Below are 26,060 nucleotides of genomic sequence, written 5' to 3' on the forward strand. Positions count from 1 at the left end.
CCTCATATAGCACACCGCTTCGTGGCAGTATTCAACTTGAATGGAATTATGAGGCTGTAGCTGTCGAAACTACAACCAAATTATGAGGCACGCCATAGTGACGGACTCCGGAATAATTTTACCACCATGGTGTTCTTTAACGTGTCCGTAAATCTCAGTGCACGAGTGTTTTTTATTTCGGCCCGGTTGAAATACGGCTGCCGCGGTCGGGATCAAATCCACGACCTCGAGCAATGCTATAGCCAAAAAGCTACGGCGGCGTGCACGAGAAATGCTGATTAGACGTGTGACTGCTTCCGTAGTATCACCTAGACATTAAGGTGCGCTTTAAGGCGCCTTTGCTTCTGCACGGCCTTCGTAAGTAGTTCGCTTGAAAAACTTGCTTAGTGTTCTTTTCTCAGAAGTAGAACAAAGTTACCATACCGCGCCTTGAACTTGAATTTATCCTGTTTTCGCGCAAGTGCTGTCGTGTCCTCACGTCACCTTTTCCCTGTCCGCCCTCGTTGTATGGGAACTGTGAGCCAAGAGTGGCAAGACGAGTTTCACTCGTTTCACGACTGTTATCGGTTCTACCCATTCTCTGCCTACTCGCCTCTCTCCTGTCTACTACTCTTTCAGCTTCCCTCCGGACTTGCACGTCAGTAGAAAGATAAACGCTGTAATTTCTGCGATGCTTTTGCGGAGATCAACGATAATTACAGCTGTCAAAAGGATAATGTGACGGTGCCGAGGGAGCTCCAGATGGTGTTGTGCACATTCAAAACAGCGCAAGGAACCAAATGAGGTTTTCGCGTCGCTTTTACTCTCTGCCGCGCTGCTGTCATACGTACACATGCACCTGACGCGGTGTGCGAGACTGTGGCGCAGGCGGCAGCGGCGGCGGCAGCGGCAGCAGGAGCAGCAGCAGAAGCAGCAGCACTCTCAAAGTCGAAGGAAGAGGCGAAGCTTAAACAAAAACCGCAAAGAATGGACGAAGATCACGAGGGGAATAAATTTATTATCAGCGCACTCCAGGATATCACACTAGACGCTTGAGCAGGTCCCGCACTCGGGAGACAACGCTCTTGCTCAGCTTTGCCGTGTCCTTGAGCTCAGTAATTGTGCTCCAGTTCCTCAGTGAGTGGGAAGCCATAACTTCATTCAGCCGTACATCACTACAGGGTCGAAGTAGAACGGCATCAGCTGTGGGCTTTCCTTGGTAGGTATCATCGCAAATCACGTCTGTGCACTGCATGGGCAAAACAGAGAATGTTTCAACCGACGCGCATATATAGGCAGCTTGGAAAACTGAATTTGCATTGCATGGTCATTGATTGGGAAAGAGGCAAAGAAAACACTGCTTTAAAAATGCTTTGACAATCTTTGCTTTTGCCAATTACTTACTGCCGTTGCAACGATGACGCAGCGATGACGCAGCGCAGTGCCTCGACATTGGTGTTTTCCTTCCGAGCAAACTCTGACGGCGTTCAGTCTAGCGGGTATCTTCAAGACTAACTTCCGTGATTGACATGTGAAGTCTAACCACGCTAGAAGAGATGACAGGCCCACCCACTACCTGAACATATGCGCGCTCTAGATACTACATCTTCTTGATTTGTGGCTCAAAATCAGCGTCAGTTTGAAATGACCTCTTTGTCAACAGTTTTCTGGCCTAAATTTCTTTTTACCACACCAAAAATTATCCATATCATGGCTTCCTGGTCTTTATCATGACCCCTATATTGGTTGGCGTAACGCACAACAGCTCAAGAACTCTCAAACGAAAACAATGTATTCTGTGTCCGTTGTTCCCATGAAATAGTGACGCATAAGTTACGAGTTTGCCGCTGAAAACTCGGCAACTGTGAACATATGATTGCACCAAAACCGTAAATGCGAGAAAGTGAAAGCTCAACTGATAAATGAAGGACGGTTCATTGTGTTGTTCTCGTTTTCCCTGCGACGTCTATGCTTTCGACTTTATGAAGGGAGATTACGTATTACCGCACAATTTATAGTATTTATTTGATTTTTATTCATAAGGGGCATACTTTTATCGATACTAGCATAGCACAGGAGGCATTTTGTCCGATCTATGCAAGCATATCGAAGATGTAGATCAGGAATAGAAGTAGCTGATAACAAACTCTTGCAGGATTGACATGATATTTCAATGCAGCTTTAGGAGGCTTCGGTCGATGAAAATTGAATTAGGACACTTATATACAAATAAAAGATTCTGCTTTAGCAGGTTCTGTATTCTTGATTAATTGCAGTTTTTTACATCTTTAGAACGCATACTTCCAGACTCTAATCAGTATATAAACGAGATTTGTCACTTCCTGCGAAGACTAATCTCGATATGTCTTTTGACTGCTTGTGACAATTGTCTAAATATAACTCACAAGTTCCTGCTGCAGTGACTTATTGGTGACTGAATAATTGATTACACTGCTTTAATTCTCACGGCGGCACTCTCACAATGGCCACATAAGGCTCTCCCTATTCTTGCTTATGCCGACGTGAAGGTGTCCAAGGCACATGGCGACTATGGACTATCGAATAGTCTGCGTCCATTTACAAATTTTCATCTTCCTACGGCGAACATTTGAAAGCTGTCTGCACACACGATACGTAATATTTTATACTCACGCCTAAGTGTAACGTTACGTCTTCCACTTTTTTGTATTTTCTTGTATATCGATCGTTCTTCTCAATAAAATTTTGAGATACGTGAGGCCTGCGCCAATCTAGAAGTGCAGAAGCTACAGGAAGTGCACTTATTTCTTGCGTATGCCACCTTATTTGGTAGCTAAATCTAATTTACACAAGACAGGTGGGACCTAGAGTAAGCCAACTACCTTGGATGAGCTCTGACATTGACGCTAAAAAACAAAGAATAAATACCACATATTTTACTTGTGAAGCGAATGATGCCACTTCAGGAAGAGGCCAATCAAGCACTCAGCTATGAAGACCGTGAGAACGACAAGCTGAAGCAAGCAGTAGAGCTGCACGAATGTCACCAGCTCAATGCTCTCCTCGTCGGGCACTGCTGCGTCGAGATCGCAGCCAGTGTCCAAACCGCGAACCAAAGATGATTCGCGCACCGCAAAGAACAGGTTTCTCAGAGCCGAGAGGTAAGGGAACCCATGTCGAACAGGAATACCATTGAGGATCATTGTAAATGTTTCACGGAATGGCCGGACGCCAGGGGCCATCTTCTGTGTCTTGCAGCGGGGCTGAACAGTACAATAGCAGACCCTGTCGAGCCGCTCGGCCTGCAGCATGCAGTCTTCCAGGGTTGGCACGACTAGCTCCCCCCTCGAGTGCCGTTTGTATGCGGCATTGAGCTTTCTGAGGAGCGGAAAAGAATGACGAGATGCTGCTTCCAGGATGCCCAAATTCGACCAGCCTTTGACCACTACGGGGGCGACATGTCCAGCGTCCACAGCTTCTTCGAGCTCTTCAAGCGTGTCCATGTGATCGACGGGTTGGGTCGCCGTGATAATGGCTGTAATCTGACTGCGAATGTAGACAGAGAGAGACAATATGGCCGCCATCCAGCAAGCGTAAACAGCGCGCCGAGTCCACGGGCGCCTTCGGTGCCGTGGTTCGGGAGCCGAGGTGGCGAGAAGTGACGCCAAGAGAAAGGTAGCTTCGCGAGTTGCGCTCTGAACGAACAGCTTCCCTGTGCGAACAGAATTCAGTGATGTAAAAACGAGCACGGACGTAATCATAGAGAGCAATGTCAAAGCTACGCCCCAGGCTGAGTAAGACAAGACAGCAAACACCGAGACGATATGGGTTTCGTTTGCTCGGGCGTAAAAGGTGTCTTGCTCGACATTCGTGTCAGCGAAGGAAAAGAGGTGGGGAATGCTACCAGCCAGAATTAAATAGCCCAAAAGAAGGTCAGCTTGTCCACCCATCACGGATGCGAGAGCGTCGCGTGTGCTCAAGTGGTGTGTATATGTGAGGGACAGGTTTTTCTTAACCAGCAGAAATCGCAAGAGCTCGTAGGGCATCTCATCGCATAAGTTCCGTGTTTGAATTATTTTCCTGAAGGCCGATTTCTTGTAGCGAGATAGTTGCACACAAGCGACTGAGAGCTCATTCCCGGAGAAGCCACGCTGACCTGGTCTCCAGGTTTTGTCTGCCAGTGAACCGATGTGAGCAAGTGTTCTTGCGCTGTAGTACACGGGTTTTTGAGATTGCTCAGAGAAAACAAATGCACTGCCTATGCCGCGTTTACATCGACCGAGCACTGATAGTTTAACGGAAGGGCACATTTCTGCGTACAATTCCCTCTCGACGCTGAGCGCAGCTTGATCTCGGATAAGGACCCAGTGTACGCCAACATGATTTGTTAACATGGACCTGAAAAACCGGAGAAATACGTCCAGCCGTATCTTAAGACTTGGAACGATGGCCAGCGTCTTCCTGCTCTCGCTTGCAGCAGTCTTGAGAAAATGCCTGAAATCATCGTCGAAGAAATGCCATGAGGTCTGTTTGGATGGGAGGAGTCGGGACCACTCGAGGTCTTCGTCGTCCCAGTGAGACCGGAATGATACCAGTACGACATTCGCTTCATTTAACACAAAACGACGCAGCAGTTCTTCCGAATCCACATAGTCGACGCATCCTTCTGTCTGACCGTTGAGAAGTGTGCACTGCAACAACACGTAGAGCACTGCAAACAATCGACGTAGGTACAACATGGCTCGTCGAGTCATGCGCCTTGCACTAACGCGTCCTTGCTGACTATTGCCGCCTTCCCAAATCTGGCGCGACTGATCGCGATGCGTTCTCTCACCTTGTCACTGCAAACACCAATGCGCCAAACACTTCTACGCGTCATGTCGTCGAAATAAAGGGGAGTGGAAAGACGAGTTGACAGACTGTGATACATTGAGATTACGGACGCATGCATGTCCTCGTGTGTGTTGCTCAGTTCCCGCCATAAGACCATTATCGGCAAGCCGGGGTATGTGGACACAATGGGCGAAACTTACTCGAGACAGCAGAAATTTACTTTGTTACGCCTGGACTCTGATTAAAACTGGAGGGGAAGGCAAGCGTTGTTTGTTAACCATTCATTTCTTTCGCTCTTATATTGCTGGCGGCTGTCCGAACGTGCGCGAATTAAACTTCCCTTGACAGAATGACAATGAGCCTTTTTCCTTTCTTAAAAAAGTACGTGATATGTAGCAGAAAAGTCAAACTTGAGGCCTCGATGCCAAAGCCTCTAAAGGCGCGAGAGGAGTGACTGCAATAATCAGCGCACTAGAACGCAGTATTTTTGGCGGGCGTTCGATGCCAATTTCGTCACAAGCGTACATACTCGGGTGTGGTCAGCAAGAGCGACTGTGATTGTGGAGCTGCATTGTAGCCCTGAGTGCAAGCCATGCAATGTTCTTTGCGCCACTGGAAACGGGTACAGCTTTAGAGGATTTAATTACGAGACGCAATAAATTAATTTCGTAATTAAAAAACGTACTGAACTGCGGCTGTTACTCTGCCATCACACAGTATTTGCTCTTTCCCCAATACCCCGCAAATCACAAATATCCATTGAAGGACCAGAAGAAAAAACAAATATCAAGGACATTTATCAACATCTGGTTAGCATATATAACATGTTGCACTAGCACATGGAAGTCGAGAGTCATCGAAAGGACGTCGAATGTTTTTCTGATCTGGACATTTCTTGCACATCCAAAGCTTCCGCGCATTGATCGTACATTGTGCGTTGTGGCTAGATGAATACCCCATGCCACAGAAATACAAGCAAATTGTCTACAATTTGTCTAACAATCAAATGCTGGGAGAGGAAAAATCGCGCGCTCTGTTCCTGCTCAATCATGTGCATGTTCGAGATTTTACGAGAACACACCGTGGGTGCTTAGTGGCTATGGTGTTGGGCTGCTGAGCAGGAGGTCGCGAGATCGAATTCCGGCCACGGCGGCCGCATTCCGATGGTGGTGAAATGCGAAAACACCCGTGGGGGTGCTTAGACTAAGGTGCATGTTAAAGAATCCGATGTGGTCGAAATTTCCGGCGTCCTCCACTGAGGCGTGCCTCATAATCAGAAAGTGGTTTTGGCACGTAAAACCCCATGATTTAATTTTTGTTTATCTTACGAGACGGTGAATGTTTTCCTAAATTGGGAAATATCCAACGTTATTGAAGGCTCCATGGAGGTCCAAACTGAGAATTGCTTGCGTATCTAGACTGCTATTGGGTGTAATGATGTCATGCTTCATTCGAAGCAAGATATCTTGGCATGAGAGAGATATTCGAAAACCTACCATTTCTGATGGATAAAGATTGTTGTCCTCCATGTATTTACTGAGTCGGTTGAGGATGAAGAACGCCGTGATGGCTGTGACAGAGTTGTCGTCTAGAGTGCGGAGTATTTTATTGTTTATAAGATCGGGGCCTGGTGCTGACATTGTGCGCAGGGTGGCGAGGGCATGGCGAACCTCTGCTTCCGTGATAGCGGCGCTAAGTAGCTCATTGGGTTCGCCAGTATATTTTGGCATGTCATCCATCTGAGCGGGAGGCAGATGTTTATGGCGGAGGTCGTGGAAGAATCCGTTGAGATTGTTTTTGTGTGCATGTAGCAGTTTGTTTATGCTATGGTTGTGGTGTGTGCGCGATGTGGTAGGGTCTAATAAGTGTCGCAAGAGTTGCCATGTGCGCTTGTTATCGAGGTTGTCATGCATGCTTTCACATACCTGGCCCCACTGCTGGCAGGCCAGTTCTGTGGCATACTCCTGGATCTGAAGGTCTAATTTGGCAATTCTGAGTCTTAGTTTTGGTTGAACCGTTGCCTCTTCCACCGTTTGAGAAGACACTGTTTGGCTTCCCACATGTGTAGAAGCTTGGAATCAACCGTAGTGAGAGCGGTTTCGGGGGGCAGAGTGGTAGTGTGCGTCTGGGCGTCTGAATATAGTTGCTGAACCCATTCTGAAATGTCTTGAATGTTTGTGGGAGCTGATATCTGGCGGGCCTCTCGAAAATTGTGCCAATTGGTAAGACTGAGGCGTTTGGGTGCAAAGGGTTTGTGTTTGAATTGTAGTGTGATGGTAATGATGTAATGGTCGCTACCGAGGTAAACTTGTGAGTTGTGCCATGTGACGTGTTGCATTCTGTGGGTAAGCGTAAGATCGGGGGAGGTGTCCTTAGCTACTCTATTTCCTAGCCTGGTAGGTGCATCGATGTCGTTATGTAATGTGAGTCTGTGGTCTTGTATGTGGATCCATGGGGCTCTGCCTTTAGGAGTAGAAACGGAGTAACCCCACAAATGGTTGGGTGGGTTTAAATCTCCAAGAATTAGGAGGGGGTGGTGGGTGGCAGCGGCAACAGCTTGAGCGCGAACAGGGAGTCAAAGCGGTGATGTTTGTCTTGTGGACGACTATAGATATTGAGAATGTAAAGGCCAGACGCATTATTTTTGCGAAGAATAATTTCTAGAAAATGTCGCTCTATATCGACGCTGTCGAATTGGGAGTGATTGGCAGTGAGGTGCTTTTGCATAAAAATTGCCGTATCGGGCCGGGAGACCTTATTGTTCTGATAGACATTATAACCTGGGCAGCTGATTAGTCCTTGAGTTTCCTGAAGCGCAATGACCGCTGGGAGATTAGAAGAGGAGGCTAGAAACTGCTGGAGGTGTGCTTTCTTTTTTCGAAACCCCCTACAGTTCCACTGCCACACTTCAAACTCGGAGCGTGTCGGGTTATTGGCCATTGTTAAGCGGAGTTGGTGTGGAGGCGGATCGAGCAGGTGCAACTTTGTTAGGATGATTCGCGGTGACTCCAGCTATCAAACTTGTAGTTTGTTGGATGTGTGCTTGTACGGATTATATAAATTTGTCGAGCTTTTCATTCCTGGCTGTGTAATCTGTATCGATATTTTCAATTGCAGTGAGTATATCTAGTCTCCAAATCTAGTCTCCAATCGGTTAGCCTGTCGTTATAATTTTAGATTGTCTCGTCCAGGGTGTCCTCTGACCGCGGAGTGCTCGGAGTTTTACGTTTTCTGGGGGGAGGGTGAAGCGGTTCCCGTTCAGTGGAGGGGCTAGTGTCCACGGGGCGGTGGGAAGAGGTTTCAGGTAGGACTGATGTATGGTGAGTCGAAAAGGTCGTGTTAGAGAGAGGGGCTTCAGAGGTTGAAGTAGAGGGGTGACGAGATTGGAGTTCTAGTTTAAGTCTTTGAATTTCGGCTTTTAGAATTGTATTTTCTTCAAGGAGGGATTCATTATTAACAGTCTGGTTTGAGGAGCAGCTGGAAGAGGCTACCTTAGCCCCGCTTACCTGGAATGGGTTGCGCGAGGAGTTGGCGAGAGTAGGGCTTGATGATAGAGCTGGCCAGGCAACGTCTTGGGTTGCATAGCCAGGCCCGCGGTCTTTGCTTTTGTTGCGACTTCTTCGGCGGCTTGAGTCGCGAGTGCGGTCGAGACTGGGAGTTCGGTTGGTGGGTGAAGTGTCTTGTTTATGCCTGGAACATGTAGGGCGCGGTTTGAACCTTTGTTTGCACAGTGAGGAGCCGGTTTGATGGTTTCCGTTGCACACAACGCATACCGGGTCACATTCGTGGTCTATGGGTGCATCTTTCATTCCACACTTGGGGCAGAGTGTGCCGGTGGCATTAGTGCAGACGTCCTGGCGATGACCAATCCCGTGGCATCGGGTGCATGCTTCTACCTTCTGCCTGAAGGGGCGGCATCGAAGTGAACAGCCGTCGTAGTTGACGTAGAAAGGGATGATTTTGCCTTGGAATATGACCATGATGGTTTCAGTATTGCCCAGGCGTCGTGCACCCCCAATAATCAACGTTGGGTTGCATCTGCGGAGGGTTGAGGCGATGTCATCTTCTGAGTAATCTGGGGCAAGTGAATGCATCTTCTGCAGGTATCGATGGGATCGGCCACATGGGTGGCGACTTCGTAAGGGTTACCATTGAGTTGCAGACTCTGGATTTTGTGGTAGAGATCTGCACGTCCCATGTCTGGTGTGCTGATTAGAAGGGTATTGTTGATGGTGTTGACACGAATTTGGTCAGAACTGGTGCGGTCGGTGATAGGGAGCCCCGCAGCCTTAAGGATGACTTTTCTGAGGATGCATGCATGGATTCCAGCGCAGTTGAGGCCCCCACAAACTCTTAGGATGGTTTTATAATCGCTGCGCGGCAGCGGCGGGGGCTTCGGTTCTGCTCTTGATTGAGTCCTATGAGCCACTGTGGGGTATGCTGGTGGCGAACGATGCTGACGCTGTCTTGAGAGGTTATCGTGGATCTCGCGCCAGGTGCGCGCGCCATCGCGCTCCCTTCCTGCGCCCATGCTAGGCGGAGCTAGGCCCAGCAGCGAGACGGTCAGCCGAGAGCCCTAAAAAGGGCTGCGGCTCGCGTAAGGGACGTCGGAGTTGCTAAAAGAACTGTCAAGAAGTGCCGATAACACTCACATAAGTCTAGGCAGGAAATCAGGCTCTTGAAGTGATCGGGTAGGCACAAAAATAAAAAAAATGCAGGAGCCGAGGCAACATGCGACCACTCGCACCGTCGCCGTCTTCTTCTGTCTGTTCTCGCCTGAGAGCCCGGACAACGGAGGTCGCCGATAGCGGTAGCTAAAATCATTTCATGCTTAATATGCGGATCACCCGAGCTGTGGAAATCGATGGAAACGAAGCTTTTTGTCCCGTTTGCTTTGTCTGAGAATAATTAGCGGTGATGTTGACAGCGATTGTATAATTTCTTGACCATTTAGACCAACACAAGAGTGGTGAGTTCCTGTTAAACATTACTTTGCGTGTGCCATGGTTGTTTGTGTGTGTAGTACGCAAAACAGACAGGGTATGTGTTTCCTTGACGTGTTGTTGTGCGCCGCACTTCATAACCCCTGAGGGAGATGAGCCCGTTCATTGCCACATCTGGCACAACGTATTGTGGTAGAAGTATTGAACTTTAATGGAATTATGAGGCTGTATTTTACGAAACTACGATCAGATTCTGAGGCAGCCATAGTGACGGACTCCTGATTAACTTTAACACCATGGTGTTCTTTAACGTGTCCATAAATCTCAGTGCACTAGTGTTTTTTATTTCGCCGACGTCGAAATACGGCTGCCGCGGTGGGGATCAAATTCACCACCTCGAGCAATGCTATAGCCAAAAAGCTACGGCAGCGGATACGAGAAATACTGATTAGATGTGTGACTGCTTCCGTAGTGTCACCTAGACATTAAGGTGCGCTTTAAGGTGCCTTTGCTTCTGCATGGCCTGCGTAAGTTGTTCGCTTGAGAAACGTGCTTAGTGTTTTGGAAAGTTAGCGTGCTTAGAAAGTTACCGTACCGAGGGGGGCCTTGAGCTTCCATTTGTCACGTTTTCGCGCAAGCGCTGTCGTGTCCTCACGTCCCCTTTCCCCTGTCCGTCCTCGTTGTATGGGAATTGTGAGCGAAGAGTGGTAAGGCGAGTTTCACTCGTTTCACGACTGTTATCTGTTCTACCCATTCTCTGCCTCCTCGCCTTTTTCCTCTCTAGCACTCTTTCAGCTTCCCTCTGGACTTGCACGTAAGTAGAAAGATAAGCGCTGTAATTTCTGCAATGCTTTTGCGGAGATCAACTATAATTACAGCTGTCAAGAAGATAATGTGGCGGCGCCGAGGGAGCTCCAGATGGTATTGTGCACATTCAAAGCGGCGCAAGGAACCAAACGAGGTTCTCGCGTCGCTTTTAATCTCTGCCGCGCTTCTGTCATGTATGCACTTGCACTGAGCCCCCCCACCCCCTGACGCGGTGTGCGTGACTCTGACAGCAGCCGGAGCACTACGAAAGTCAAAGGAAGAGGCGAAGCTTAAGAAAACAACCAAAGAATGTACGAAAATCACGAGGGCACAAAGTTATTATCAGCGCACTCCAGGATATCACTGTAGACACTTGCACAGGTCACGCTATCGGGCGACAACGCTTTTGCTCAGGTTTGCCTTGTCTTTCAGCTCAGTAGTCGTGCTGCAGTTCAATATCGAGTGGGACGCAACAATTTCATTTAGCCGTACATGATAACTTGGTCAGAGTCGAACGGCGTCAGCTGTGGGCTCTCCTTGGTAGATATCATCGCAATGTCACGTCCGTGCGCTGCATGGGCAAAAAGAGAATATGTCAACAGACACGCATATATAGGCTGCTGGGAAAACTGAATCTGCAACGCATGATCGTAGATTGAGCAAGAAGCAAAGAGAACATTGCTTTAAAAATACTCTGACATTCATGCGATTTTTGCCAATTACTTACCACCGTTGCAACGATGACGCAGCGATGACGCAGTGCTGTGCATCGACTTTGATGTTTTCCTTCCGAGCAAACCGAGACGGCGTTCAGCCTAGAGGGAGTCTTCAAGACTAGCTTCCTTGACTGACATGCGAAGTCTACCTATGCTAGAAAGAATGACGGGCATACCCACTTCCTGAACATACGCGCTCTAGATAGTACATCGTCTTAATTGGTGGCTCAAAATCAGCGTCAGCTTGAAAAGACCTCTTTGCCTACAGATTCCTGCTTCAATTTCTTTTTACCAGGCCAAAAAAAATCATCCATATGATGGCTGCCTGACCTGTTACATGACGCCTCTATTTCTTGGCCATGTGTACACATTTCCTGAGCGTCCCCCACCCCCTCTCCCCCCCTGACGCAGTGTGCGAGACTGTGACAACAGGAGCAGCAGCAGCAGCAGCAGCAGCAGGGTGAAAGACGAAGGAAGATGTGAAGAAAGGTTTGCTTAAAGAACATCTAAGGAATGGACGAAGATCATAAGGGGATATATTTATTATCAGCGCACTGCAGCATATCACTCTACACTCTTGCACAAGTCCCGCTATCGGGCGACAACGCTTTTGATCAGCTTTGCCTTGTCCTTGAGCTCAGTAATTGTGCATCAGTTCATCAGCAAGTGGGAAGCAACAATTTCATTCAGTCGAACATCCTTACTGGGTCAGAGTCGAACGGCGTCAGCTGTGGGCTCTCCTTGGTACATATCATCGCAAAATCAGGTCTGTGCACTGCATGGGGAAAAAGAGAATCTGTCAACCACATGCATATATAGGCTGCTGGGAAAACTGAATCCGGAACGCATGATCGTAGATTGCCAAAGCAAAGAGAACATTAAAAATCAGCTGACACTCGTGTGCTTTTGCCAATTACTTACCGCCGTTGCAACGATGACGCAGCGATGACGCAGTGCAGTGAGTGGTCACTGGTGTTGTCCTGCCGAACAAACTCTGACGGCGTTCAGTCCACCAGGAGTCGCCAAGACTAACTTCGGTCATTGACATGAGAAGTCTACCTATGCTAGGAGAGATGACACGCACACGCACTTCCAGAACATACGCTCTCTAGATACTACATAGTCTTAATTCATGACTAGATGTCAGCGTCAGCTTGAAATGACCTCTTTGTCTACAGTTTCCTGCCTGAATTTCTTTTTACCAAGCCAAAAATCATCCGTATTGTCACGCGCGTATTTGTGCCCCTGTGGACAAAAGGATGTTGGGAGGTGAAGAGGAGGTTGAAGTGTCTCGACGATCGGCAGATGGTGTTACCCTCACTTTGGAGCTACAATCTTGTGACTGTAAATATTGTAAATACATATATTTTTTCCTCCGTAACATCTTGGCGGAGGTGCGGGGTAGTCTCGCCAAAAGCTGGCCATGGATCTTCGCAGCGGGCGTCACATCGGTTCTGCTGTTATGGCTTCTGACGCTGCCTGCGCTGCTGACGCTGTCTCCATCGCGCAGACGCCAGCGGTAGTGCTAACCCAGCTGCGTCACCTGGCAATCTTCATCGGCACTGGTAAGGTTGACGTCGAAGACTGGCTGACGTAATATAACTGCGTCGGTAAGCACAAGTCGGATGGCACACTTTTTCTGGCCAACATGATCTTTTATTTGAGAGGAACCGCGAAAGTATGGTTCGCGACGCATGAAGCCGACATTAGAAGCTCAGACTCCTGCAATGAAAAGCTGCGTGATCTTTTCGAAAGACCTATGGGGCGTCGAATGGAGACCAAGCAAGAGCTAGCGTCTCGTGCCCAGACATCAACCGAATCGTACGTCGCATATATTCAAGATGTTCTGGCTCTCTGCCGTAAAGTGGACGCGGACATGCCGGAGGCCGATAAGGTTGGACACTTCTAGAAGGGCATCGCGGACGATACCTTCAATTTAGTGCTTTGCAGGAACTCCTCAACGGTTGAGTGCATCATTAAGGAATGCCGGAATTTTGAGCCCGCGAAGAGCAAACGCATCGTACAACGCTTCGACCGACTTCCTAATACGGCTGCCAGTCCCTCTTGCAACGACACTTTGGCATCACATAACGACCCTCCGGCGTCACATCCGCCTACAACGCCATGCTTGACACAGGTCATAGGTCGCAAACCTGAGGCTATAGCTTCAAGTTCTCACTGCCCCATACGCATGACAACATGACTATCTCGCTTAGTCAAGCTGTTGGGCGCCAAGAAATTGCAAACATGGACATCCAGTCCACCATCTCTATATAGTGTAAATACATATATATCCTCCCCGCAACAATATTGTGGTTTCCAGGCCTGTCTCATGACGCCTCTATTTCTTGGCCTAACGCACAATAGCTCAAGAACTCGTAAACGATAACAATATATTCTGTTTTCATTGTGCCCATGAAGGAGTTACTCATAAGTGACGAGTTCACCACTGAAAACTCAGCAACTGCGAACTTATCATTGCACCAGAACCATAAATGCGTATTAGTGAGAGCTCAACTGATAAATGAAGGACGGCTCCATTCAGCAACATCGGCATTGCGTTGTTGCCCTTTTGCCTGCGACTTTTGCGCTTTCGACTTAGTGAACGGCCATTACGTATTACAGTACGATTTAAGGTATTTATTTGATCTTTATCCAGAGAGGGCATACTTGTATCGGTACTAGCCGAACACAGAAGGCCCTTTGACCGATCTATCCAAGAATATCGAAGATGTGCATCAGGAATATGAGCAGCTGATAAGAAATTCCACTAGGTGCGACATGATTTTTAAATGCAGCTTAAGGAGGCATGGGTCGCAGAAAGTCGTATGGGACAGTTATATACACATAAAAGACTACTGATTAATTGCAGTTCTTTACATCTTTAGGACGCATACTTCCGGACTCTAATCAATATATAAACGAGATTTGTCACTTCCATAAGCCTTCTGAGTACTTGTGGCATTTGTTTAAATATCACCCACAAGTTCCGGCTCATGTCACTTATTGCTGACTGATTATTTACTTAAAGGCTCAAATTCTCACGGCGGCACTCTTACAATGTCCACTTAAAGCCCTCCCTTTTCTAGCTTATGCTGACGTGAAGGTGTCCAGAACACATGACGACATTCAACTATCGACTACAGTCTGCGTCCATTTACACACTTTTATTTTCCTACGGCGAACATTGAAAGCTGTCCGCAGACACGATACTTAACACTCTTCATACTCGCGCCTAAGCATAACGCTACGTCCTCCACAATCTTTTGTATTTCTTGTATGTCGATCGTTCTTTTCCAACAAATTTTAAGACTCGTGATGCCTGCGCCGATCTAGACGTGCAGAAGGTGGAGGAAGTGTACTTACTTGTCACGTATGGCACCTTATCTTCCAACGCAATGTAATCTACACAAAACAGGTGGTACCTAGAACATGCGTAGTACCTTGGATTAGCTGTGACATTTACGATGAAAAACAAAGATTAACTACCACACATTTTATTCGGGAAGCTAATGATGCCCCTTCAGGAGGAAACCAATCAAGCACTCTGCTATGAAGACCGTGAGAGCGACAAGCTGAAGCAAACAGTAGTGCTGCACAAATTTTACCAGCTCAACGCGCTGCTCTTCGGGCACTCCTGCGTCGAGATCACAGCCAAAGCTGACACCATGAACCAAGGATGATTCGCGTGCCGCGAGGAACAGCCTTCTCAGAGCCGGGAGGTAGGGGGACCCATGCCGAACAGGAATGCCGTTCAGCGTCATTGCGAAGGGCTCTCGGAATGGCCGGATGCCAGGGGCCATCTTCTCTGTCTCGCAGCGGGGCTGAACAGGACAATAGCAGACCCGGTCGTGCCGCCCGGCCTGCAGCATGCAGTCTTCCAGAGTTGGCACGACTAGCTGTTCCCTCGAGTGCCGTTTGTAGGCGGCATTGAGCTTTCTCAGCAGCGGAAAAGAATCAGCGGATGCTGTTTCCAGGATGCCCAAATTCGACCAGCGTTCGACCACTACGGGGGCGACGTGTCGAGCGTCCACGGCTTCTTCGAGCTCTTCAAGCGTGTCCATGTGATCGGCGGGTTGAGTCGCCGTGATTATTGCTGTCATCTGACTGCGAATGTAGACAGAGAGCGACAATATGGCCACCATCCAGCAAGCGTAAACAGTGCGCAGCGTCCAAAGGCGCCTTTTGTGCCGTGGTTCTGGTGTCGAGGTGGCCAGAAGTGACGCCAAGAGAAAGGTAGCTTCTCGTGTTGCGCTTTGCACGAACACCTTCCCTGGGCGGACAGAATTCAGTGATGTCAAAATGAGCACAGACGCGACCATAGAGAGCAATGTCAAAGCAACGCCCCAGGCGGAGTAAGACAAGACAGCAAACACCGAGATGATATGGGTTTCGTTTGCTCGAGCGTAAAATGTATCGTGGTCGACTTTCGTGTCAGCGAAGGAAAAGAAGTGCGGAATGTTACCAGCGAGGGTTGAATAGCTCAGAAGAAGGTCAGCTTGTCCGCCTATCACGGATGCGAGAGCGTCGTTCATGCTCAAGTGATGTGTATATGTGAGAGACAGGTTTTTCTGAACCAGCAGAGATCGCAAGAGCGCGTAGCGCCACTCATGGCACATACTCTGTGTTTGAATTATTTTCGTGAAGGGGGATTTTCGGTAGTGAACGCGGAGCAAACAGGCGACTGAGAGTTCATCCCCGGAGAAGTGATGCTGACCTGGTCTCCAGCTTAAGTCTGCCAGTGAAGCGATGTTGGCAAGTGCTCGTGCGGGGTAGTACATGGGAGTTCTGGATCGGTCAGAGAAAATAAATGCCCTGCCTATGCCGCGTTTACATCGACCGAGCACTGATAGCTTAACGGAAGGGCTTATTGCTATGTACAATTCCCTCTCGCCGCTGAGCTCAGCATCATCTAGGATTAGGACCCAGTGGACGCCCACATGATGTTCAAACCTGGACCTTAATAATAAGAGAAATACGTCCACCTCTATCTTCAGACTTGGTACGATGGCCAGTGTCCTTCTGCTCACTCCTGCATTGGTTTTGAGAAAATCCCTGAAATCTTCGTTGAAGAAATGCCATGAGGTCTGCTTGGACGGGAGAAGTCGTGACCACGCGAGGTCTTCGTCGTCCCAGTGAGGCAGGAACGATACCAGTACGACATTCATTTCTTTTAAAACAAAACGATGCAGCAGCTCTTCCGAATCCACATAGGCGACGCATCCTTCTTTCTGACTCATGAGAAGTGTGAACTGCAACAACACGCAGAGCACAGCAAACAATGCACGTAGGTGCGACATGACTCGCCGAGTCATGCGCCCTCCACTAACCCGTCCTACTGACTATTGCCACCCTCGCAAATCTGGGACGACTATTCGCGATTCGTTATCTCACCTTGGCGCTCCAAACACCAATGCGCCTAAGACTTCTGCGCGTCGTGTAGTCGAAAAAAGGGGAGTGGAAAGGAGAGATGAAAGACTAGTACAGCGAGATTACATACGCATGCATGTCCTCATGCGTGTTGATCAGTTCCCGCAACAACACCATTATAGGGAAGCCGGGGTATGTGGACACAATGGGCGAAGCTTGCTCGAGAAAGCGGAAATTTAATTTGTGACGCCACGACTATGATTAAAATTGGAGGGGAAGCCAGGTGTTGTTCATTCGTCATTCATTTTGTGGGCGCTTATTTTTCTCCCAGCTCTCCGAACGTCGGCGAATTACAACTCCCTTGACAGAATGACGTTGAGCCTTTTTTCGCTTCTTTGAAAAGTACGTGATACGTAGCAGAAAAGTCAAACTTGAGGCCCCACGCCTACGGCTCTAAAAGGCGCGAGCGGTGTGACTGAATTAATGAGCGCACTAGCGTGCAGTATATTTTGGCGGGCGTTCGATGCCCAATTTTTCAGAAGCGTAAATACTCGGGTGTGGTCAGGAAGAGAGGCCATGATTATGGAGCCGCATTGTAGCCCTGTGTGCATGCACTGCAATGTTCTCAAGTTGCGTCCTTTTGCGCCACTCTAATCGGGTAGAGCCTTAGAGGATTCAGTGCCTAACAGCAACCGACTGGTGCTGCGGCTTGAATATTCTCTCAACAATACGAAGCAGTATGAAACAAGGAAACAAATATATTACACTCAAGGCGTAAATAGCTGAGCCGCTCCTGACCGCTTGTCATAATTACGAAAACGCGAATTGCGGCTGTTATTCTGCCATCACACATTATTCGCTCTTTCCCCAATACCCAGCAAATCACAAATATCCGTTGGACTAGCACAAAAAAAAAACAAATATCGAGGGCGTTTAACTACATCTGGTTCACATATATAAGATGTTCCACTTGGACATGGCAGTGGAGGGACATCCACAGGACGTCGAATGTCTTTGTGATCTGGACATCCCTTGCACATTCAAAGCTTCCGCGCATGAATCGTACATCGTGCGTTGTGGCTATAGAGGAATGAAGCACGCCGCAGACATACAACAAATTGGCTCTAACTTGTCTAACAATGCGATGCCGGGAGAGGAAAAATGGCGCTGTTGTCTGTTCAAGCAGTTTGGTGGAGCACTTACTTTTTTTTGTATGTTCGAAATCTTGCTAGAGGAAGAACGTGTTCCTAAATTGCGAAATATCCATCTGATCATTTTGAAAATATTGAAGGTCAAGTATTAAAGCCCAGATTTTCAGTTATGACAGCATTTATTGTTTTGTAACGCGGTTATGAGTAACAATTTTGCACGACCGCTGCACCCACTGCTGAACAGCGCGCGTCAAGAGCCAAAACTCTTGGTTTCGGTTGCGTCATTTTTTTTGCATCCATGAACGCTTTCTTCTTCAAGTATATCCATCATTACACAGCCGACATTATTAGTATACGGCCGAAACACGTAATTAGTACGGGATGAAGTGAGCCTATATTTTCTCTTGTTTTGTATTTTTCTGTTGACACGATAACACCATTTGCCGGAAGTGGTGTTACTTGGACACCTTGCGCGAAGTTTCCCCGAATCAGGAGAAATTTGTAGCCACGCGTATAATTAAAATTTCGCAGAAACGTAAGAGTCGTTTGTTCGTCATTATGACGTTAGCTTCATTTAAATGCCACCAGCCTTACCCAAATTTATGCAGCGATTGCCGAGAAAGGAGATTTTTACCCTCGAGTGTGTATAAAAGATTGCGCGGCTTTAGCCGGACCTCGGTTACACTGGTGCTACTGCGGCAAAGAAAACCAAAAGCGCGCCATCTCTCAGCAAGGTGCAACGACAACTCGTTTCATTTAGAACACCGTCGCTACCTCTTTCGACACCCTCTATCGATACTTCTGAATTCTGTCGCGAAGCGTCTTTACAGTAGGTAAGAGGGGGCGATTGCTATGGAACCACTTGTAGCGAAAACATGCTATAGTATTCTCGCTTATATCTCTGCAACCCTACTATAAGTGCCGTGTACTTTGGTATCGTTCTGTAGAGAAAAGAAGCCCTTACTTGATCACGCATGTGTCATACGTTGTTGCGCCACTGACGATGCTATCAGATCTACATCGATCTTTACGTACGGCGTTGGGAGAGGCATGTAGCTCGGTAGTACGTTTGTCGATCTGAGCGGAAGGGGTCGCTATTGAGGGAGTGCCCTCAGCCATAATTTAAAAAAGGCATAATCCATCAAGCTCATATTTGTGTTCAGCTAGAGCAACGAGGACTACCGATGTGAGCAACTCTGGCAAAAAAAAAAAAAATAGTCGTTTCTTGACTATATGACGCGGCCGCGTATGGTATGTGGGGTCTAGAGATGGGGGGCGTCAAGAGATTCGGGGGCAGCAAGGTATAGAGATGCCGATTCTCGCTCACCATCTTTGAAGCCGGCGTGTACACCACGAATAGGGAGCGAGCACGACTGCGAGATTACATCGTAGGACCACCACACTGGCTGTGTCAGAAGTTATTCATCTAAGCTTTCTAATGAATAAATAGCGGCATGGGCTTTTACTCTGGCATCTTTGTGTAAGGCAAAGAGTGCACCAGTCGATGATGCATGTATTGTGTGCATACATGCGCGATTATCGCACCACGGTTGATGTAAGTGGAGCGAAATTCGGTTTCGCGCACAGTGTTCAGAGAGGCCTAGCTCGCCACCACGTTTGACCATCCAATAAGGAATGATGGTGATTGAGCGAGCTCACTGTGCCGTAATGGCTATATACCACGAAACTCAAGCTAGTAGCTCATCGTGAGATTTTTTTTTTGTTGTTCTGGGGTTTTACGTGCGAAAACCACTTTCTGTTTATGAGGCACGCCGTAATGGAGGGCTCCAGAAATTTTGACCACCTCGTATTCTTTAACTTGCACCTAAATCTACGTGCACGCGTGCTTTAGCATTTCGCCCCCGTCGAAATGCGGCCGCCTTGGCCGGGATTCAATCCCGCGACCACGTGCTCAGCAGCCCAATGCCATAGCCACTGAGCAACCACGGCCGGTATCTTGTGTTTTAAGGGCTACAAGTGTGCAATTCGTTGGAGAAATTTCAAGCTTGCTCGGCTATGGCACGCCTGCTTTTGATATGTGGGGTCCAATTGGGGCAGCGAGACCAAGGCATGCTCAGTCGCTTTGACGACGGCGGAATGTGTCCGTCGTCATAGAGAGCGCAGGCACTTGAGATTGAGGCCAACGCAGGAGTTTCAACTTCCTACGAGTGGTTTGGGCTTGACGGGTGGAGGGTAAGGTCCCTAGATAAAACTAGGTTACAAGGTATCGACAGTCATTGTTCTTTACCCCGTCCTCCTCACTCTCGCACTTACTCTCTCTCTTTTCAGCTTTATTCTAGTGAGTGACTGGTGCATTGCTTGCAGGTGATGTTCTAAATGGCTAGATGTGACGTTTAATATATTACAGAAGGTTCAAAACTTGCGCGCATGCGCCGATGATCTGGTCGGATTTTGCCGGAAGAAAAGGCGTAGTCGCAGCCAAGACATAAGACCGTGTTTTAGAGTATACCATGGCAACTGGCATAAAAACGCACACGGCCCTTGAATAATCTGCATGAGAAGCTCGTTGCAGCTCTGTAGAAGCTACTGGCACTTCGGACAATGAGGAAGGCGAACACATCAAAGTGTTTTCGTCCGCGTTTTATGCCTGCTACCGGCACCTGTAGTGTCCCAAGTGTCCGCAGCGTCAGCCGTTGCGCAAAAATACGCAAATGTGGCGTGGTAGGAGAGGCATGAATTAGTAGTTACGTCACAGTATGCTACAGTCAAGCTTCCGTCGCCGCGGCAGCTTGCGCGACAGTAATCTCTACCCGGAATCGTATGAGGGGGGCGCTACGGGCTTCGCGTTGAATGTAGGCGTAGGAGCGCCTGATCATCAGTTATGCGTTTTCGATGATAGTTTTCAAATTGTTTTTATTGAAACGCATGGTGTTCTGTGTGTTGCGCGCTTGATTCGAAAGAATACATGCACTGTTCGCTTCACTTCGCTGAGTGTTCGTAGCCTCTAGAATTTCGACCACCAGGGGATCCTTAACGTGCCCCCAATGCACGAAACACGGGCGTTCTCGCATTTCGGGCTCATCGGAATGCGGTCGCTGCGGCCGGGATTTATCCCGCGCCCTCGTGTTTAGGAGTGCAACATCATAACCGATAAGCCACCATGGCGGGTACATTCCTCGCTCCTCAACCCGGTACGGAAAGCGCACACGTCAATACAATAACCAGCCTGTTTCAATAGTATGCCACCTAGTGTATTCCGCCTGAGATCCAAATACACCTTGAAAAAAATTTTGCAGAATGTCTCCGCGTTGGTTCCTGCCCCATAATTATTTCATCTAGTGTTACTGTCTTAATTTCGCATTACTGCCATCCCTTTTGATGTTGTAATAGTTATGTCTCTATATTTGTCTCTCTGTGTTGTCAATTTTTTTTTGTCGAGTTCGTTGCAACATCTCTATTTTCCTTTATCTTGCTAATGTTCGCTGTCTGCCAGGCGCCCTTGGTGAGGCTTTGGTAGGCCTGATTTTGGTGTACGAGAATTCATATGAATAAAGGTACTATCTATTTATCTATCTCTGCCTCACGGGGGTATGAGCTATTGCATGTAGAGGTATGAGGCATAGATGATGATAGTTTTCTGCCGACCTTACGCCATGTAGAAATCCCGGGATTCTTGCCATACACAGCTTCGCTGTAAAAAGCAGTCACACCTTTTGTGCACATTGGACAAATACAAGTTCATAAATGTACGAAGTTTCCTGTTTTATAATTACGCTTTCGCTCCCAGGGCGAAGCAGTGATAGCAATAGGAAGCACGCAAGTTCTATGCCGCATCGCATCGTAGAAAACACCCGAGAGGCTACCAGGCACGACAGACGCATTCTGCGTGTAGGTGAGTGTGTAGGTGGCGAAACTGCGTCTTTTGGTGGCTGTTGTCAATGTTGATTCATCACCAAAGCCAGCTGCTCGAATCTCACCGACGCCCAGGTCATGCGGCCGCTTCGGGACTTCTATGCAGGCGGCATTGCTGAATGACGCTATCAACTTTAACCTCCGCAGCCAATGCAAACTCCTAGCCAGATTCCAAGTTAAATTACACAATACTGGCTAACACGAAACTGCGCAGAGAAGTTCTTGTCTACCTGTGTGAGAGGTACGCAAAATAACTTTTAGGTTACAATCACTGGCAATTGGGTTTCAGAGCGAAATGGCAGAGCACGTTGCTTTAGCGTGTTGACGATGATTTCTTGACACACTTACCAGGGAACGACTTTTGTCATTAAATTAATTTAGTCATTATAGTCATTAAAACTAATTCTATTTCGGCAGCTATGCCAGCTGACCACCACCTGGCCCCATACGGGGATGCTGCGATTCCCGGAGGAAACGCAGACGTACGCTAGCTGTACATAGCTACTATAACCTAATGTAATATATCCAAGGTTGGAAAAATTCTTATCATTTGTGATAACACTCGCTAAAGAGTTCCAAATATCCCGTTTATTTGTGGCGCTCTGCAATGACATGGCATCTCATGATCTCAGGCGGTATCAGAACGACCTATTACATAAAAAACTTACGCCATGACGCAAGCAATTGTGGAGACCATGGTGTCTTGGCAATAACACCTTTCCACGGCCAACAATTGCAATGTCATCAGAATGTAACATCTTTCTACGCAAACACACTCCCACAGGGTTCTTCCGGCTGCCACTCTCATATCAGGGGATCCTATAACAGCTGTGCGCTCCAAATGCACTCGTGCTTGGTGCGCTGTGTTAGAATTTACTGCCTTCGGAATCGGTCCACGAAAACGGTCAGGCACCTGGCAGGAACGTTGTTCTATGTCCGACAAGAATACTTCGCATTAATAAAGAGTGTAATTGCGTGTGTGGGAGAGATTGGCACCGTAAGAAGAAGTCCTCTTTTCTTTCTGTACAAGCCAAACAACAAATATTGAAGACGATTGAATTGAATTCTGGGGCACCACGTACCGAAAGATCCGATCAAGAAACGCCAATGTATGAAAGCCTCTAACTCTACGATTAGAATAGAAGTGGCAGACCTTTCCAAGTTAATCAACAAGCGTAAGACAGCTGACATAAGGAAATATTACATGCATAGAATTGAACATGCTCTCAGGAACGGAGGAAGCCTAAAAGCAGTGAAGAAGAAACTAGGAATTGGCAAGAATCAGATGTATACGTTAAGAGACAAAGCCGGCAATATCATTACTAATATGGATAATATAGTTCAAGTAGCTGAGGAGTTCTATAGAGATTTATACAGTACCAGTGGCACCCACGACGATAATGGAAGAGAGAATAGTCTAGAGGAATTCGAAATCCCACAGGTAACGCCGGAAGAAGTAAAGAAAGCCTTGGGAGCTTTGGAAAGGGGGAAGGCAGCTGGGGAGGATCAGGTAATAGCAGATTTGTTGAAGGATGGTGGATAGATTGTTCTAGAGAAACTGGCCACCCTGTATACGCAATGCCTCATGACCTCGAGCGTACCGGAATCTTGGAAGAACGCTAACATAATCCTAATCCATAAGAAAGGGGACGCCAAAGACTTGAAAAATTATAGACCGATCAACTTACTGTCAATTGCCTACAAACTATTTACTAAGGTAATCGCAAATAGAATCAGGAACACCTTAGACTTCTGTCAAGCAAAAGACCAGGCAGGATTCGGTAAAGGCTACTCACCAATAGAACATATTCACACTATCAATCAGGTGATAGAAAAATGTGCGGAATATAACCATACCTTATATATAGCTTTCATTGATAACGAGAAAGCGTTTGATTCTGTCGAAACCTCTGCAGTCATGGAGGCATTACGGAATCAGGGTGTAGACAAGTCGTATGTAAAAATACTGAAAGATTTCTATAGCGGCTCCACAGCCACCGTAGTCCTCCACAATAAAAGCAACAAAATCCCAATAAAGAAAGGCGTCAGGCAGGGAGATACGATCTCTCCAATGCTATTCACAGCGTGTTTACCTGGATTGGGAAGATTTGGGGATAATTGTTAATGGAGAATACCTTAGTAACTTGCGATTCGCTGATGATATTGCCTTGCTTAGTAACTCAGGGGACCAATTGCAATGCATGCTCACTGGCCTGGAGAGGCAAAGCAGAAGAGTGGCTCTAAAAATTGATCTGCAGAAAACTAAAGTAATGTTTAACAGTCTCGGAAGAGAACAGCAATTTACAATAGGTAGCGAGGCAGTGGAAGTGATGAGGGAATACATCTACTTAGGGCAGTTGGTGACGGCGGATCCGTGTGATGAGACGGAAATAATCAGAAGAATAAGAATGGGCTGGGGTGCGTTTGGCAGGAACAGCAGGTTGCCATTATCCCTCAAGAGAAAAGTGTATAACAGCTGTGTGTTACCAGTACTCACGTACGGAGCAGAAACCTGGAGGCTTACGAAAAGGGTTCTACTTAAATTGAGGACGACGCAACCAGCTGTGGAAAGAAGAATGATAGTTGTAACGTTAAGGGATAAGAAAACAGCAGATTGGGTGAGGGAACAAACGCGAGTTACTGACGCCTTAGTTGAAATCAAGAAAGAGAAATGGGCATGGGCAGGACATGAAATGAGGAGGGAAGATAACCGATGGTCATTAAGGGTTACGGACTGGCATCCAAGGGAAGGGAAGCGTAGCAGGGGCGGCAGAAAGTTGGGTGGGCGGATGAGATTACGAAGTTTGCAGGGACAACATGGCCACAATTAGTACATGACGGGGGTTGTTGGAGATGTGTGGGAGAGACCTTTGCCCTGCAGTGCGCGTAACTAGGCTGATGATGATGATGATGATGATGATGACGACGATGACGTACCGAAAGCACGATTAGATTGAGGCACATTGTTGTAGGGGACTCCGAATTATTTCGACCATCAGGGGATCTTTAACGTGTAACCGAATGATCGGAACACGGGCGTTCTCGCATAACGCGCACGTCGAAATGCGGAACCCGCGACCTCGTGTTTAGGAGTGCAGCATCATAACCGATAAGCCATCATGGTGGGTACATATTTAAGTTAGTTCACCTCACATATATATAGAATATTCCTCATATGTTTATGCCCTGATGAGAATATTGTGAATGTTTAAGGGGGGCATTATTATCATATGCAAGGATTCCAGTGCGCACAACGGTATGATGGGAAGCGATCACTGTGACTACCCTAGAAACACTGCGGAAAGCTATGAAGAGGAGTGGTCTGTGTCTGGTAAGTTATGGCGCCACAACGCTCCCATGGGGGTATAGTCAGTCCAGCTGCCTAGCTCAAACATTATTCTCGAGTGATCGCAAGGTATGAAAGAACAGAGATTGCGCATAGAATGATGCTACATTAGTGCCGAAACAATGCAGTGACGTTACAAAGGAACTCTCAAAGTCTCAAAGCGAAAAAAAAATGGCGGTAACCCTTAAAACTCAACACGACAGTACCAGCAAGGAACACCCATACATTAAAAAGAAACCGTTAACAGCTCTTTTAGTATAACTCGACAATAGCGCTGTCACCGAAACGTTTGTTCAGTGTTATGTTAGAAATAATGCATTCTTGAATTGTTGGTAAGCGAGGCCAAAACGTGAAGCCGCCTTACGTTGCTAATCCTTTCTACGGCTTCAATAACTAAATCAGAACGAGAGTACTTTTCTTCTGCAGTACAAGAATGCATCACCTACATTTGTTATGGGGAGGCGGATGTCCTAGAAATTGGACGACTCTTAAGCTTTGCCTTTAAGAGGGGAACGCGATACCATTCAAAGATCCCTGACTGCTTTTATGTAGTTTATGTACCGGTAATGCAGTTATGCAGTTTATGTACCCGTAATGCAGTTATGCAGTGTATGTACCCGTAATGCAGTTATGCAGTATATGTACCCGTAATGTAGTTATGCAGTTTATGTACCCGTAATGTAGTTATGCAGTTTATGTACCCGTAATACAGTTATGCAGTTTATGTACCCGTAATGTTTACAGGGAAACAGTTGCGGCAAACGCTACCCACGAAGGCGAGCTTTCTGGCGGAAGTGCGGCTTCTTGCGTGGGCTGATCTCAAAGCGGGGGCGCAGCCGCGCCGACAAAAAAATTACACCATTTTCACGTCTCTGTCATTGTTTCGCACTTCTAATGTTTCAGTCTGAGAGGATATAACATAAAAAGGCATGCGCTGTTGGTGTTTTGTTTCACGACATTTGTTTGTGGGCTGTCATTCTCAAAATACCGAGAAATAACTTTGTCAAGAACGAAAGACAAGGTATGCGCAACTTTATTGACAGAACAGTGTGGCAATATAACC

The sequence above is a fragment of the Dermacentor andersoni genome, chromosome 10 (assembly GCF_023375885.2).
Source record: "Dermacentor andersoni chromosome 10, qqDerAnde1_hic_scaffold, whole genome shotgun sequence".
Lineage (NCBI taxonomy): Eukaryota > Metazoa > Arthropoda > Arachnida > Ixodida > Ixodidae > Dermacentor > Dermacentor andersoni.